Genomic DNA, 14854 nt, shown 5'->3' on the forward strand with positions numbered 1-14854 from the left:
GAAAAGAGAGGAATCAAGGATGGCACCAAGATTTCTCGGCTATGCAAGGGAAAAAACGCAACTGCCAAACTGAGATGGGGCAAGGCTGCCAGTGAAAAAGGTTTATGGAAGGTGATCAGTTCAACTTTGGATATATAATATTTGAGAAAGCAGTCACTCAAGTAGAGATGTTATGGTCTGTAGAAAAGACAAATCCAAAAGTTCAGGAGAGAGTACTAAGCTAGAAATATAAATGTGGACATCATCAGCATACGGACAGTATTTAAAGGCATAATAAGACTGTAGCTATAGATAGTGGAGTAAGACCTGACATATCCAACATTAAGAGATGCAGGAAAATGATAAATGAGACTGAGAAGAATGGTTATAAGCAATCCTTTCAAAAAGTTTTGCTGCAAAGAGGAACAGAGACAGCTGCTAGCAGGGAAAGTCTAGTTAAAGAGAAGTTTTGTGTTTTCTTTCATTTTTAAAGATGGAAGGAAAAATAGCAGAATATTGATGGGAATAATTGCTAGAGATTGAAAAACTGACGTTGGCAGAGAAGGCCAAACTGCTGAAGCAATGTCCTTGTCTGCATAAGATGAGATGGAATCTAAGTATATAAGTGGAGAAATTGGCTTTATAGAGGAAGCGAATTCAGCTAAGATAACAGACAGAAATGTAGAAATGTGGGTACAGGTGCCTGGTAGATAAGTAGATGTGGTAGAGTGAGTCTATAGAAGTTCTTTTGATCGCTTCAATTTTCTCAATGAAGTAGGAAGCAATGCCAATATCTGGAAATGAGGATGGAGGATGAACTGTGGACACGTTAAGACAGGTAAAGGTGTGAATGCATAGGACTGCCAGGCAACACTAAGGGGCTACATGAGGTAAGTGATCATGAACTGAGAATGAGACTACTTGCTGTCATTATGTATTTTTTCTCCTGTGATGTTCAGCTGCATAAGCAAAGCATGAAAGAAGGGAAGTTGGGTTTAATTAGGATTGTGGTTTTGCCAAGCAAGTTCAACCAAGTGGGATATGGAGTCAAGGCTAAATGCAAGGGAGTGAAAATGATCAGCCACAAAATTAAAATGGAAAAGGGTTAAGTGAGAACATAAAGGACCAAGGTGTAGTGAAAGAGTAGTACAATCAATGGATTAAAATAAGTCACTGTGTGGTGAATAATTGTGGAAATCAGGTACTAAGCAGAATGAGCTAAAATGATGGCAAATGTGGTCACAGAGAGGAATGCTTGAAAGCGAATATAATTACTGGAAATGCCAAGGTCTAGTGCATGATCATGGGTGCAAGTTGCAATGTAAAGGAGATGAACATTAGGAAGGAGTTCAAATCAAAAAGACTAGAGTGTCTGGGAATGTAAACTGATACAACTACTACAGAAAACAGCATGGAGATTCCTCAAAAAATTAAGAATAGAACTACCATATGATCCAGCTATTCTACTTCTAGGTATTTATCTGAAGAATACAAAAACACTAATTCGAAAAGATATATGTGCCCCTATGTTCACTGCAGCATTATTTACAACAGCCGAGATATGGAAACAACCTGAGTGTCCACTGACAGATGAACGGATAAAAAAGATGTGAGATACATATGCATGATGGAATACTACTCAGTCACAAAAAAGAAGGAAATCTTGCCATTTGCAACACGGATGGACCTTAAGGGCATTATGCTAAGTGAAATAAGTCAGACGGAAAAAGACTAATATCGTATGACTTCACTTCTATGTGGAATCTAAAAAAAAACAAAACAAATGAACAAACAAAATAAAACAAAAACAAACTAACAGACACAGAGAACAGACTGGTGGTTATCAGAGAGGAAGGCAGCTGGAAGGATGGGGAAATGGGTGAAGGAGATCAACTGTATGGTGAGGGATGATCCCTACACACTGTACACGAATATCAAATTATAATGTTGTACACCTGAAATATATATAATGTTGTATACAAATTTTACCACAATAAAAAAAAAACCCAGGGACGGCCTGGTGGCGTAGCGGTTAAGTTTGCACGCTCTACTTCAGCAGTCCAGGGTTCACAGGTTCGGATCCTGGGCGTGGACTGACGCACCACTTGTCAAGCCATGTTGTGGCAGCGTCCCATATAAAGTAGGGGAAGATGGCCACAGATGTTAGCCCAGGGCCAATCTTCCTCAGCAAAAAGAGGAGGATTGGCAATGGATGTTAGCTCAGGGCTAATCTTCCTCACAAAAAAATAAATAAATAAAGACTAGGGTATCTGAAGGATCAAATCTGTGTTGCCAGGAATTAAGACAACAGTAGTATTCCACAGATTACCACTGAGTCAGAAACTAAAATCTTTAAGAGATGAAGTTGAATGACCCAAGGGTTTTTATACGACAGCACCAACAAAAGATGCAAGTGATGACATGAGATTAAAATTTGGAGATATTTTTGGGAGGAAGGAAGCAGAATGGTTTAAAAAGTAGCAAAGAGAAAACCTATCTCATAACTCAAGGCCCAGTGATATACGAGATATCAAAGAAAAAACAGCTACCAGCTAAGAGGCTTGCAGGGGAAGCAGTGCCCTAGAGCTCTGTCTCCATTACAGCAAAGAAGGTACAGAAAAGGATCAAAGAAGAGGTTGAAGATATAGAGATCGAACTCATGACAAACCATGAATCCCAGGGAACAAAGTGGCAGAGGGAAACAGAGCTGTCACGTGCAAAGCCTTATGGGAATTAAAGTATGGCACATGAAGGGAGACCTGGGAGTGTGAGACTTTTCTTGGGTGACAAATAAATAGGGATAAAGAATATAACAACATTAGTCCTAGTAGATTTAAAGCACATAATGATGGAGAGGGTGCAAACAGTGGTGGTAAAGATGAGTGGGGCCTGGAGCTTCCTCTTGTAATCTATTAATGGAGAAGAAATTCTACTTTCAACAAATCGACCACATCTTCACCCCAGATGAGGACAGAAGAGTCAGAATTGTGTGGTCTTAGAGTATGCAGGTTTACTCATGACTCTCATTTCAGGAGACGCAAATTCACTCCAAATGTGTAGGTTCCATCTTGCCTCACGCTGACAGAGTTAATGGAACTGAGGAGTTCTGAGAAGGCATACTGAATGTGAGGACACTCTCAACCTGTGAGGATGGGGGCAGAAGGCCTATGGGATGCCTTCTAAAATGATAGGCCTAAATAGCTTTATCAATTTTAGACAGTTAAGAGTTCACACTTAGCAGGGGCCAGCCTGATGGCGTAGTGGTTAAGTTCACAGGTTCAGATCCTGCGCGCAGACCTACGCATCGCTCATCAAGCCATGCTGTGGTGGCGTCCCATATATAAAATAGAGGAAGACTGGCACAGATGTTAGCTCAGCAACAATCCTCCTCAAGTAAAAAGAGGAGAATTGGCAACAGATGTTAGCTCAAGGCCAATCTTTCTCACCAAAAAAGAAAATTCAAACTTAGGGGCCAGCCCCATGGCCTAGTGGTTAAATTCAGCACGCTCTGCTTCAGCGACCTAGGCTCAGTTCCCAGGCACAGACCTATACCACTTGTCAGCAGCCATGCCGTGGCAGCAACCCAGATACAAAACAGAGGAAGTTTGGCACAGATGTTAGCTCAGAGCAAATCTTCCTCAAGCAAAAAGAGGAAGATTGGCAACAGATGTTAGCTCAGAGTGAATCTTCCTCAGCAAAAAAATAAAAAAATAAAAAAAAAAATTCACACTTATACAGTACCATCCTCCCTAACTTCTATTACGTCCAATCTAATTTTACTGTAAAATAGTCAGTGTTTACACTACTATAAAGATCTCAAATTTAATATGGCCAGAACTTAACTACCAATTCTCTAAATACATCTAACAAACCATGACTTCCCACAGTCTTCCCTACCTCAGTAAATTCAATTCTACCCTGCCAGTTACTCTTGGTAACTTGAAAGCCAAAAATCTCGGTGTTATTGATACCTCCCTATCTCAAACAACCCATACTTCAGCAAATCCACACATCACAGTTTCAGGAACCAAATCCAAATTCAAAATATATACGGAATTTGATCACACCTTATTATCTCCAATGTTAGCACTCTAGTCTACGCCAACATAATTTCCTGCCTAGATTATTGAAAACAGCCTAACTAATCTCCCGATTCTGTCTTTACCTTTAAGCCCTCCTCACCACAGCCAGTAAGATCCTTTTAAAACAATAGTCAGTCAAATCACTCCACTGCTCAAAAGCTTGAGCATCTTACTCAAGAGTAAAAGGCAACATTTCTAGAATGGCCTACAAAGCACCAAATAATTTGGCCCTTTCTGCCCCTCTCACCTCATCTGATCCCAACCTTTCCCTTGGTTCCTTCTACTCAGACCATACAGTTCCTCAAAAACGTCAAGGATGCTACTATCTCTGGCCCTTTGCACTTGCTTTCTCTCTCCCTGAAACATGCTTCCCCTTGCCAAATTTAAGCAGGGCTTGCTCCCATTCTTCCTTCAGTCTCTACTCAAATCCTGCCTCATCACTGAAGCCTTCTGAAACCACCCTATATAGTATAAAAAGCTGCACACTCCCATGTTCACATGCCCTGTTCCAATTCCCCAGCTTAATTTTTCTGTATGACAATCACCATCTGATATATTTACAATTTCCTTGACTTTCTCCCTGAAAAATTAAGTCCTTAGGGACAGTTAGTGACTTTACTTTGTTCACTGACATATACCATGCCTGGCACTCAGTAGGCACGCAAGTATTTGTTGAATTAATAAATGACTATGTAAATACTATCTAGTATTTGTTGAAGGACAGTATGCTATGGATTAAAATCAAGATCAACAGAGTTTCCAAAGAGTAGAACGAGGTGACCTGCAATGAAATGGGAATCTAAATAGGATTTTTTTTGTGTGTGAGGAAGATCAGTCCTGAGCTAACATCCATGCCAATCAATAAATGTAAGTATTTGTTGAATTAGTAAAAGACTATGTAAATACTATCTAGTGATGAGCCAAGAAGTGTAATAAAAATAATTTTTCTCATGGAACTCTTTTTTTCTTCTGGAATTAAATGCCCTTTGTTCTCATTTGCTTAATTTTCAATGTACTGATCCCTGTTGTTTCTCATGTTCCATCAGATATGTCAAAAACTTGTCAATATTGTTTTTCAAATGACCTAGTAAAACAAATTTAACAGAAGTGGTTCCATTTTTTTCCTGGAGACATCCTTCATAGGGTCTTCAGTCCTCACACACCAGTCTAAACTAACTACTGCACAGCTGTCATTATGGGTATTCCCATTCACTTTCTTGGTTTACTAACATGTTTGTGGATCACATTCTCTAAAAGCTCTCTAGAAAGAGGCGCATGGGAGGCAGTTTCTGAATCCTCGCAGGCTGAAAAATGTCTACATTTTACTCTCACATTGATTAACGGTTTAGCTATAGAATTCTAGGTTGAAAATCTTTCCTTCTCACACCTCAACTTTTGTGTGTGTGTGTGTGTGAGGAATATCGGCCCTGAGCTAACATCTGCCAATCCTCCTCTTTTTGCTGAGGAAGACTGGCCCCTGGGCTAACATCCATGCCCATCTTCCTCTACTTTATATGGGACGCCTCCACAGCATGGCTTGCCAAGCGGTGCGTCAGCGCGTGCCTGGGATCTGAACCGGCGAACCCCGGGCCACCACAGCGGAGCGTGCGCACTTAACCACTTGTGCCACCAGGCCAGCCCCTCACCCCTCAACTTTTGAAGTCACTATTCCAGCATCTTCTGTCTCCTGATATTGCTATTTTTAAAAATCCTATTTAGGGGCCAGCCCGGTGGCACAGGAGTTAAGTGCACGCTCTGCTTTGGCAGCCCGAGGGTTCGCAGGTTCGGATCCCAGGCGTGCACCGATGCACCGTTTGTCAAGCCGTGTTGTGGCGGCATCCCAGATAAAGCAGAGGAAGATGGGCACGGATGTTAGCTCAGGGCCAGTCTTCCTCAGCAAAAAGAGGAGGATTGGCATGGATGTTAGCTCAGGACTGATCTTCCTCACAAAAAAAAAAAAAAAATCCTGTTTAGATTCCCATTTCATTGCAGGTCACCTCGTTCTACTCTTTGGAAACTCTGTTGGTCTTGATTTTAATCCATAGCATACTGTCATTTAATGATGATATATACCTTGATATGGGTTGTTCTTTTACAATCAGTGCACTAGGCACTAAATGGGTCATTTCAGACTGGCAACTCCAGGTTCCTAGGAGAATTTCTTGTATTACTTATTTGATAATGTCTTTCTTTTCTTTTTCTATAATTTGTACCACTTGGCTGTCGGACCTCTTGTAATTTTATCTTTTTTTTAATTTTCTTTTTGCTCCTTCTTCTAGGAGAATAACTAACTAGAATTTATCTACCAAACCTATTTTTTATTTCAGCTATCATACTTCCAAGAGTCTTTCTTATTTTAATTACTTCTTTTGCAGAGATTCTGTCCTTATTTTGTGACCAATAGTTTGTCGTATCTTTCAGGATGTCATAATTTTGTTTGATTTTGCATTTCCTTTTGTTCCTATATTCTCTTATGTCCTTTTGTACCCTTTCTTTCAGTGTTCCTTGGTCTCTTTCATGCGGAGAGCTGTGTCAATTAGAAACGTGTACAGCTATAGTGACTAATAGTGGCTCATATAACAAGACCAAACGTAGGCAGCTGATAGTGTTAGTTCGACAACATCAAAGCTAGAATCTCTGAGATGATCTTGGCTTTACCCTCATGAGCATACAATGGTGTCACAGTTCCAGGCATCACATCCAAATTCAAGAAGGAAAAAGCCGGAAAAAGGCTGACACCAGCAACATTTGTCCGGGACAAATCAGCAAAAGCTTTCTGAAAAATCACCCACTAGGCAGAATTCCACTTGTATTTTAAAGACATAAACTGTGGATCAGAGCTACCCTAATGCCAGGAATGCTGAGAAAGGAAATATTTAGCATTTCCAGTTTCTATATTTAACGTCAGACAAGAGAGACAGGAGTTCAGAATTCTCAACATACCCCACAATGTATGGCATATGGCAGTCACTCTCCTCATGTTAGATGATCCTTCCATCCATTCATAATTAAATATACTTAAAAACTGCTTAGAATCACACGTAAGAGAGCAGAATTATGGACTGGTGGGCTTCACTGTAAGGCAATCCTTTTAATTAGAAATGAACCACAAATGTCAACATTTAGAGACATCTTCTGATCATTCACTTTCTCCAGAGTGAAAGGGCCTCTCATTCCAGAGAGGACGTTAGGGAGGAATAGTGAGGGAAAAGTGTCACTACTGGCAATTTGGAAGCAAGTCGAGGGACGGGAAGGTCCCACAGTTGAAAGTGCAGATTTACGCTTAATTTCCCCGATTTCAGACAAGTACCTCATCCCCGCCCTCCATCTACACCTAATATCCTCAGTTCAGAGCCTTTGATTTTATTTATGCAGAGAATAAGCCTACCTTTTGTGATCCCTATCACCTCTAGATCCTGAGCCATATAATAAGTTTCTGGGAAATAAATCAAGTGGCTTCCTTTATATCTATCTCCTTTGCCCTTAAGTGTAGTTCATTCAACTCTACTAGGTCAATTATCAGACCCAGCAAATATTCAATCCATTTCCCTTCTCTTGGAAATTAACTGAAATCTCCATCAGTGTCCCTTCTCTCATTCTTGGTCTTTATAAGTCTATACTTTTTTTATTCATTTACTGTGAAGAGAATTATTAGAGGGAGGAAGGATAACCCATTTAGCTAGAAACTATGTAATGTTTTGAGGTACAAAATTTCATAAGGTTTTATAACTGCTTTCTTTTTTGAGAACAACTTCAAAGGCCATAAAGAAAACCAAAGACTTCAATAAAGTGTTTTTAAAAAATAGAAAAAAGAAAGTGTGTAAGTCACAATGTTAGTAATAATAGCTATACTGTTATTGAGCACTTACTGTACTAAGCACTTTACAGGTACAATTCACATTCAGTCCTCACAGACACCTTATAAAGTTGGTACCACATTTTCTCCATTTAAAAGATACACACAGGGGCCGGCCCAGTGGCGCAAGTGGTTAAGTGCACGCGCTCCACTGCGGCGGCCCGGAGTTCGCTGGTTCGTATCCCAGGCGCGCACCAACGCACTGCTTGGTAAGCCATGCTGTGGCGGCATCCCATATAAAGTGGAGGAAGATGGGCACAGATGTTAGCCCAGGGCTTGTCTTCCTCAGCGAAAAGGAGGAGGATTGGCAGATGTTAGCACAGGGCTGATCTCCTCACCAAAAAAAAAAAAAAAAAAGATACACACACACAGGAGCCAGCCCGGTGGCGTAGTGGTTAAGTTCATGCACTCCGCTTCGGCGGTCTGGGGTTCACGGGTTCAGATCCCAGGCGTGGACCTGCACCATGCTGTGGAGGCGTCCCACATACAAAGTAGAGGAAGATGGGCACAGATGTTAGCTCAGGGCCTCTCTTCCTCAAGAGAAAAGAGGAAGACTGGCAGCAGGTATTAGCTCGGGGTCAATCTTCCTCATCAAAAAAAAAAAAGATATACACACACACCCCTATACCAGAGTCATCATCTTTATCACTATACTATGTAGCAATTATCTGTTAAAATGAGGGAGACCCAAAACTACAATTATAGACTGTATAAGTCAATAATGATTCCAGAACGAGGCTAAATTTTAATAAGAGGAGTATTCACATCCTTTTGACAAACTAAAGATTCAACATAAGAATCTAAGAAAAGTACAACAAAATCGAGCTAAGGAAAGAATAAAGATAAAAGAGAACTGTGAGAATTAGAACACTTTTAAAGAACAGAATAAATGACTTCAAAAACTGGATCACTAAAATGACCAATAAAAAACTCAAATTATGGCCAGGCTAATAAAGTATAAGGAAGTAAACTCAGCTACATAACATTATAAATGAGAAAGAGATATAGCCATAAATTTTTGTAAAATCTTAATGCTGTTTAATTCTAAGTGAATATGTTTTTAAAATCTCTCTTAAATAGATGATTTTCTAAGAAAATATAACATCACAATTGCATAACTGACTCAAGAAGAGGTGGGAAAGCCAACTTGATCAATAAGCATGCAAAAAATTGAGCCTCTTAAAGAACTAGCTCTAAAAGGCCTTAAGTCCAGAGAAGGAAAAGAGGTGGGAAGGATGGTACAGAAAGTGTTGGTGAAGGTCACACACAGAAGTGAACTGGTTTTAAGGTTAAATAGTTCTCCTAACAGATAAGGAAGGTGTTATATAAGTTAAGAAACAGCATTTGTAAAGGCAGAGAAGTTTAAAACAGAGGGTTTCCTACTGTAAGAGTGCAAGTAGGAGATAACAGATTACGGAGTAAAGAATTTAACCTTGCCCAAAGAGAGGTCTAGCCTTCAGCTACTAGGAGGGCATCTCTAAGCCCGTGGAATGTACTCCAGATAAAAGTATCTTTGCTTACCTGGGGCCTTGGGCCACATGCTAATAATATGATTTATAGTGGGGTTCTGGCTCACATGGTATCAGCTCAAACTCAGGAAGGGCTGGAGACAGGTCAGCCATGTGGTCTGTGAACCACATCTACATGACAGAGCTCCAATAAAAATTCGGGGCACCAAGGCTCAAGTGAGTCTCCTTGGTTGGCAATATTCCATGCACACTGTCACACATCATTGCTAGGAGTAGTTAACTATGTCCAAGATTCCACTGAGAGAAGACAACTGGAAGCTCCACATTTAGAACTCTCCTAGACTCTGTCCCATGCATCTTTCCCTTGGATGATTTTAATCTGTTTCCTTTCACTAAATGCAACCGTCAGTATATAACAGCTTTCAGTGAATTCTACAAATTATCTAACAATTCTAGCAAATTACTGAATCTGAGAATAGTCTTGGGAAATCCTGAACTTGCAACTGGTGTCAGAATGAAGGTTGTTTTGGCGACCCTGAATTCTGCAGTTGGTGTCAGAAGCGAGGGGGAATTTGTGGATTGTTCCCTAACTTCATAGTTGGCATCAGCAGTGGGATTCACTAGCATGACCCTGACTCACTGAAACATATGGTTTGGGAAGAGGAAGGATAAGAGGACAGGGGAACCTTTGATTCTTAGATGACTACCTAGTCACTCATGGTATGGAACTGCAGCTGCAGTTACTAGAGGTAAAAGTTACCAAAGGAATTTAGAAATGGTAGACCCAGCTCTCTAGGAGTTGACTCACTGGATAAAGAAAGAAATGTAAACTAATAAGAAACAAGCTAATTATACAATCCATTGGTTACTGTTATCTGTAGTAGCTAAAATGAAAATAGAAAAGTATGTTGAGACGATCCTGATACTGGGCAAAGCTCAGATTTCAGCCAGTCTGAGCTATGGCCACTAGCCTCAGAGCCACTTCAAAGGGAAAAATTATGCTAAGAAAACAGACAGCACCTCTACGACCTCTGGTCACAAGAAGGTAGGCCAAGCTGAGGAAAGACAAAACCAAAAAACTAATGAAATCAGCGAGTATAGTGTGAAGGAATTCTCATTTTGTGGATCGATGTTGTCTGCTTCCTAAAGAAAAACCTTTACTGAAATATTGTGAAAGCGAATACTTAGAGGCAGTATCATTGGTTCCGAATGCTACAGAATAAAAGAGCAATGTTTGTGTTGATGCAAGACCCACAGCTCACTACTGAACAACCACAGATGGTTATACACAATCCAGACACACAGGAGGTCATTCCCAAGGAGACAGCTAGCCTGGTAGACTGGATGAAAGGCCCTGTAAAGTTTGTTCATCCTGAAATGGGTAATTGTACTTCTAGAAATGTCAAGTGGAACTCCCCAGAAGTGGGTGATATGCTTCTTATGCAAGCCATGCTGGACTGGCATTATGAAGATGGGGATATTCATCTACTGAGTACGCCTCTTACTCAAGTCATAGTAAACACTGTGATTAATGGGGACGCTTTACATGGGCACCCCGTGTAATCTTACTGCTGCAAAATCTAGCAACGATGTGAGAAGGCTTATCTGATTTACTGTCTCAGCTTCCATTTATGGGCTTTACAGATGCTAAGAAAATTAGAGTGATTCATGAGAAAACAGGAAAAGACAAAGGGCAGAGTCAAGGGATTTATTCCAGGAGGGAAATCTTTTGATGGCTATTAAAAAATGGGATGAATAAAGCAGACATTGATAGAGTTGAAACAAGTCTTAATGCAGCACTACTGGAGGTTGGGTTGACTAATGGGAGCCACTGCTGGTCCCCAACATTAAAGGGTCCTAAACAAGTATGCTGTCTTTATCCCAGTTTGGAGAAATTTTAAAAGATAGAGGGCAAAGATGACAATGAGAAACCTGACCTCAGGTTGCCTGGGATGATTGTTCCATGGATTAATCGAACTAAAGACTGAAAAGAGAGCCAGAGTCTTCTGTCTCAACCCACAGGTGGAGAACCAAGGCACTATTCACTAGCCAGGGGGTGAATAAAAGACACTTCTGGGATTCCTTGACATGGAAGCCTAATGCACTATGATTCTAAAACCTGTTGAAGTCCTAACAGGAGCTAAGATTAGATTGGGAAGAAATGTAATGGTTGATAGGATTAAGGTAAAAGTTTGGATGAAAATTGGAATGTCTGAACAGACTTTACGTGAAGTGGTTACATCTCCTTTACGTGAACGTATTATTGGGATGGATATTATGTCTTACTGGTAGTGTAAAACAGAAGGAACGTAAATTCACCTTAAGTCCAGTCTTGATTAGACATGCTAAATGGGAACCACTAGAACTGTCCAAGCCCACAAAAGTTGTTAATTTGAGACAGCATAGGATACCTGGTAGACAAAAAGAGATAACCACATTAATGACAAATTAGAAGCTGGAGTGCTGGTACCAATGAATTCTCTGTACAATAACTCTGTGTAGCCGGTGAAAAAAGTGGATAGCTCATCAAGACTAACAGCAGACTATTAAAGCTTGAATAAAGTAGTGCCACCATAGCATCAGCAGGCCCCGATATGGTTTCAACAGTAGAAAAAAATATACAGCAAGATAAAGGAGAGTGGTACTCAGTGACTGATGCTGCAAGTGTTTTTTTCTCTGCCTCGATCTTGAAAAACAGCCAACAACAATTTTCCTTCACGTGGAAGGATCCCAATTTATGTTTACTACATTGCCACAGGGTTATTTCAATTCACCAGCTTACTGGTATAATTTGGTTAGAAGGGACTTAGACTTGATGCAGGTCCTGAGTGTAACAATACATTATATGGATGTTATCGTGATAATATCAGAAAGTAAAGACGAAGGTAGGACTGACTTAAATGCAATGGAGACACATATGACCAACAGAGGCTGTTAATAAATCCAAGCACCTGCCCAAACTGGTGAAATTCTTAGGAATAACCTAGGCAGGAGCCACCCTTGACATTCCACAATTGAAGAAAAATAAACTGCTTTACCACCTACCCCCGGAACAAGAAGCCCAACATTTGGTTGGTATATTTGAATTCTGAAGGATACTTATTCCACATCTGGGAATATTACTAGCACTAATCAATACAACTACCCAAAGGAAGGCCATTTTCGAACGGGGACCTGAAGAAAGGTACGCCTTGTCTCAATTGCAATAAGCAGTATCTCTCTCTCGATGCTTTTGGGTCCCTATGATCCACACACAGACATAATTTTGGAAGTGTTGGCAACAGGTACTTATGCACACTGGAGCTTGTGGGAAAAGCCTGAGTGCCACTCAGCAGCAACCTCTGGGATTTTGGACCGGAAAATTTCTGGATGCCACGGTAAAATATATACCATTTGAGAGAAAATTACCAGCTTGCTGTTGGGCATTGAGACTGACTCTATGACTTAATGAAATAAATAACCCTGAAACCTGAAATATCCATAATGTCTTGGGTGATGAACACTCTAATAAGGAAGGCAATGCCCACAAGAGTTCCATAAAAATAGAAATGGTTTGTGCAAGAACATGTGACCAGGAGGATACAAAGAGGTATTTATCATATTTATAAGCAGGAAGCCTCTTTTCTCCTAAGTATGACTTGGAACCACCCAAAGAGCTGATGAATCCTATGAACACATGGGTGGTACCCTATGAAAAATTCTCTGTTAACCAACGAAGAGCCGCTTGGCTTACGGATGCCAGTTCCAAAGAGAATGAACAGCGTCGTGTTTGGAAGACCACTACTTTAACTGAAGAAAGTAATAACAAATCATATCAATGAGCTGAAGTGCATGCTGTTTTCCCCTGTTTGGGTTTTTACTGAACTCTGAAGTTGGTATCACTCTTGTGGACTGTTTCCTAACTTCATACAGATGATGAAGAGAAATACTCTGGTAAGACTCAATAATGCATAGTATATCGAACACTTTAAACTTCAACTATGGGGGACCACTTGAAGGGTGTGTAAAAAAAAAAAAAAAAAAGGAGATGGAGGGAAACTAAACTTGAGCAAAATAATCCTGGCAGCAATGTGGACAGAATGAATCTGACAAGGTAAATCTCAAAGTAGGAAGACCAGTTGTAAATGTGTTGTAGTAACAGGATTCTAGGCCTTTAAGTCCAATGACATGGGTTCTGTAACAGTCTATCCAGAAAAAATATTAAGCGTGAACTAAAGAAAAGGGAGGAAACATTCAAGAGATAATTAGGACTTGGTCATAAGTGGTAAAGGAAAATGGTGACGGAAAGGGAAGGATAGTGGTTAAACTCTGGAGGAAGGGTGGTTGAAGCTATTCTTTCATGGGAAAAAGGATGCCACCTTCCTTTCCCTTTGCTTTTCACCATCAATTTAAAAAGCCCTAAGAAATCTAAGTGCTCAAAGATCTCATTGCAGCCATGAGAAAGGTAATGTAATATCTGACTGAGATTATTACAAGACAATCAATGGTAAGATTTGGCCCAGAAGTGAAGGCATCCACAAGACTAGTCACTTCATATAAAACATTAGCAGCCAACTTGCAGCTACGATGACACATTTTGAAACATATTAAGGATACAAAAGTTTACAGTAGCATTTCTAAACAAATGAACAGTGAGAGGTGCCTTGAAAAAGAACAAAGAGCATTACTTTTATGTGGTCAAGTTTGAGAGATTCCATATATACTATATTCTATATACCAGATGGGAGAAAACGAGAATATGGGCTAAAATACATCTGGAGTCCAGCTGCCTGTGTTCAAATCCTGGCTCTATCACTTATGGTGAGACCTTTTACAGATTACTAACACCTTCTGTAAGCAGGCTCCCTCACCGTTAAAACAGCCACATACAGCAACTAGAAGGATGTGCAGCTATGACATGCAACTATATACTGGGGCTTTGGGGGAAAAAATAAATAAATAATAATAAAAAAATTATTTAAAAAAAAGAATAAAAAATAATATTTAAAAAAAAACAGTCATGATAGCAGTATCAACACTTCATGGGCAATTGGCGTGAATTAAACGAACATGCAGCATTCAGAAAAGTGCCTAACACAAACTACAGATGCAATAATTGTTAGTGATTAGGATTAATGTATCTCCTCTTTAAGAGGATTCTAATGAATTCCAATGAATCTAATGAATTAAAAGCTCTAAGATACCCTACAGTTAAGAAACTCATCTAAGTGTGGTTAATCTAACTTAACCTACCCTCTTTTGGCAGGAGATTCATAAAACCTATTCCATCAATTTTGCAAAACTGTCATAAGAACAACCCTTAGAAAATGTTGGACTACAGGCAGGCAAGACCATCTTTTTAATTGTAATAAACAGATGCCACAGAAACCAGGAAATTTACTGGAGAATTCTGTTATACACCTGACTAAAAATTTCAGTATGTTTCCACAACAGTTCAAAAGTAAAAGACTGGTGATAAGGAATACTAC

The 14854-nt window shown here is 40.0% G+C and overlaps 1 protein-coding gene across 2 annotated transcripts in view; it reads right to left on the minus strand.

Moving 5' to 3' along the window:
* TRIM33 (tripartite motif containing 33) overlaps positions 1-14854 on the minus strand; it is a 115764-nt gene that overhangs the window by 51657 nt on the left and 49253 nt on the right. The window lies entirely within an intron of this gene.

Source organism: Diceros bicornis, chromosome 4, assembly GCF_020826845.1.
Source record: "Diceros bicornis minor isolate mBicDic1 chromosome 4, mDicBic1.mat.cur, whole genome shotgun sequence".
In the NCBI taxonomy this organism is placed as follows: Eukaryota; Metazoa; Chordata; class Mammalia; order Perissodactyla; family Rhinocerotidae; genus Diceros; species Diceros bicornis.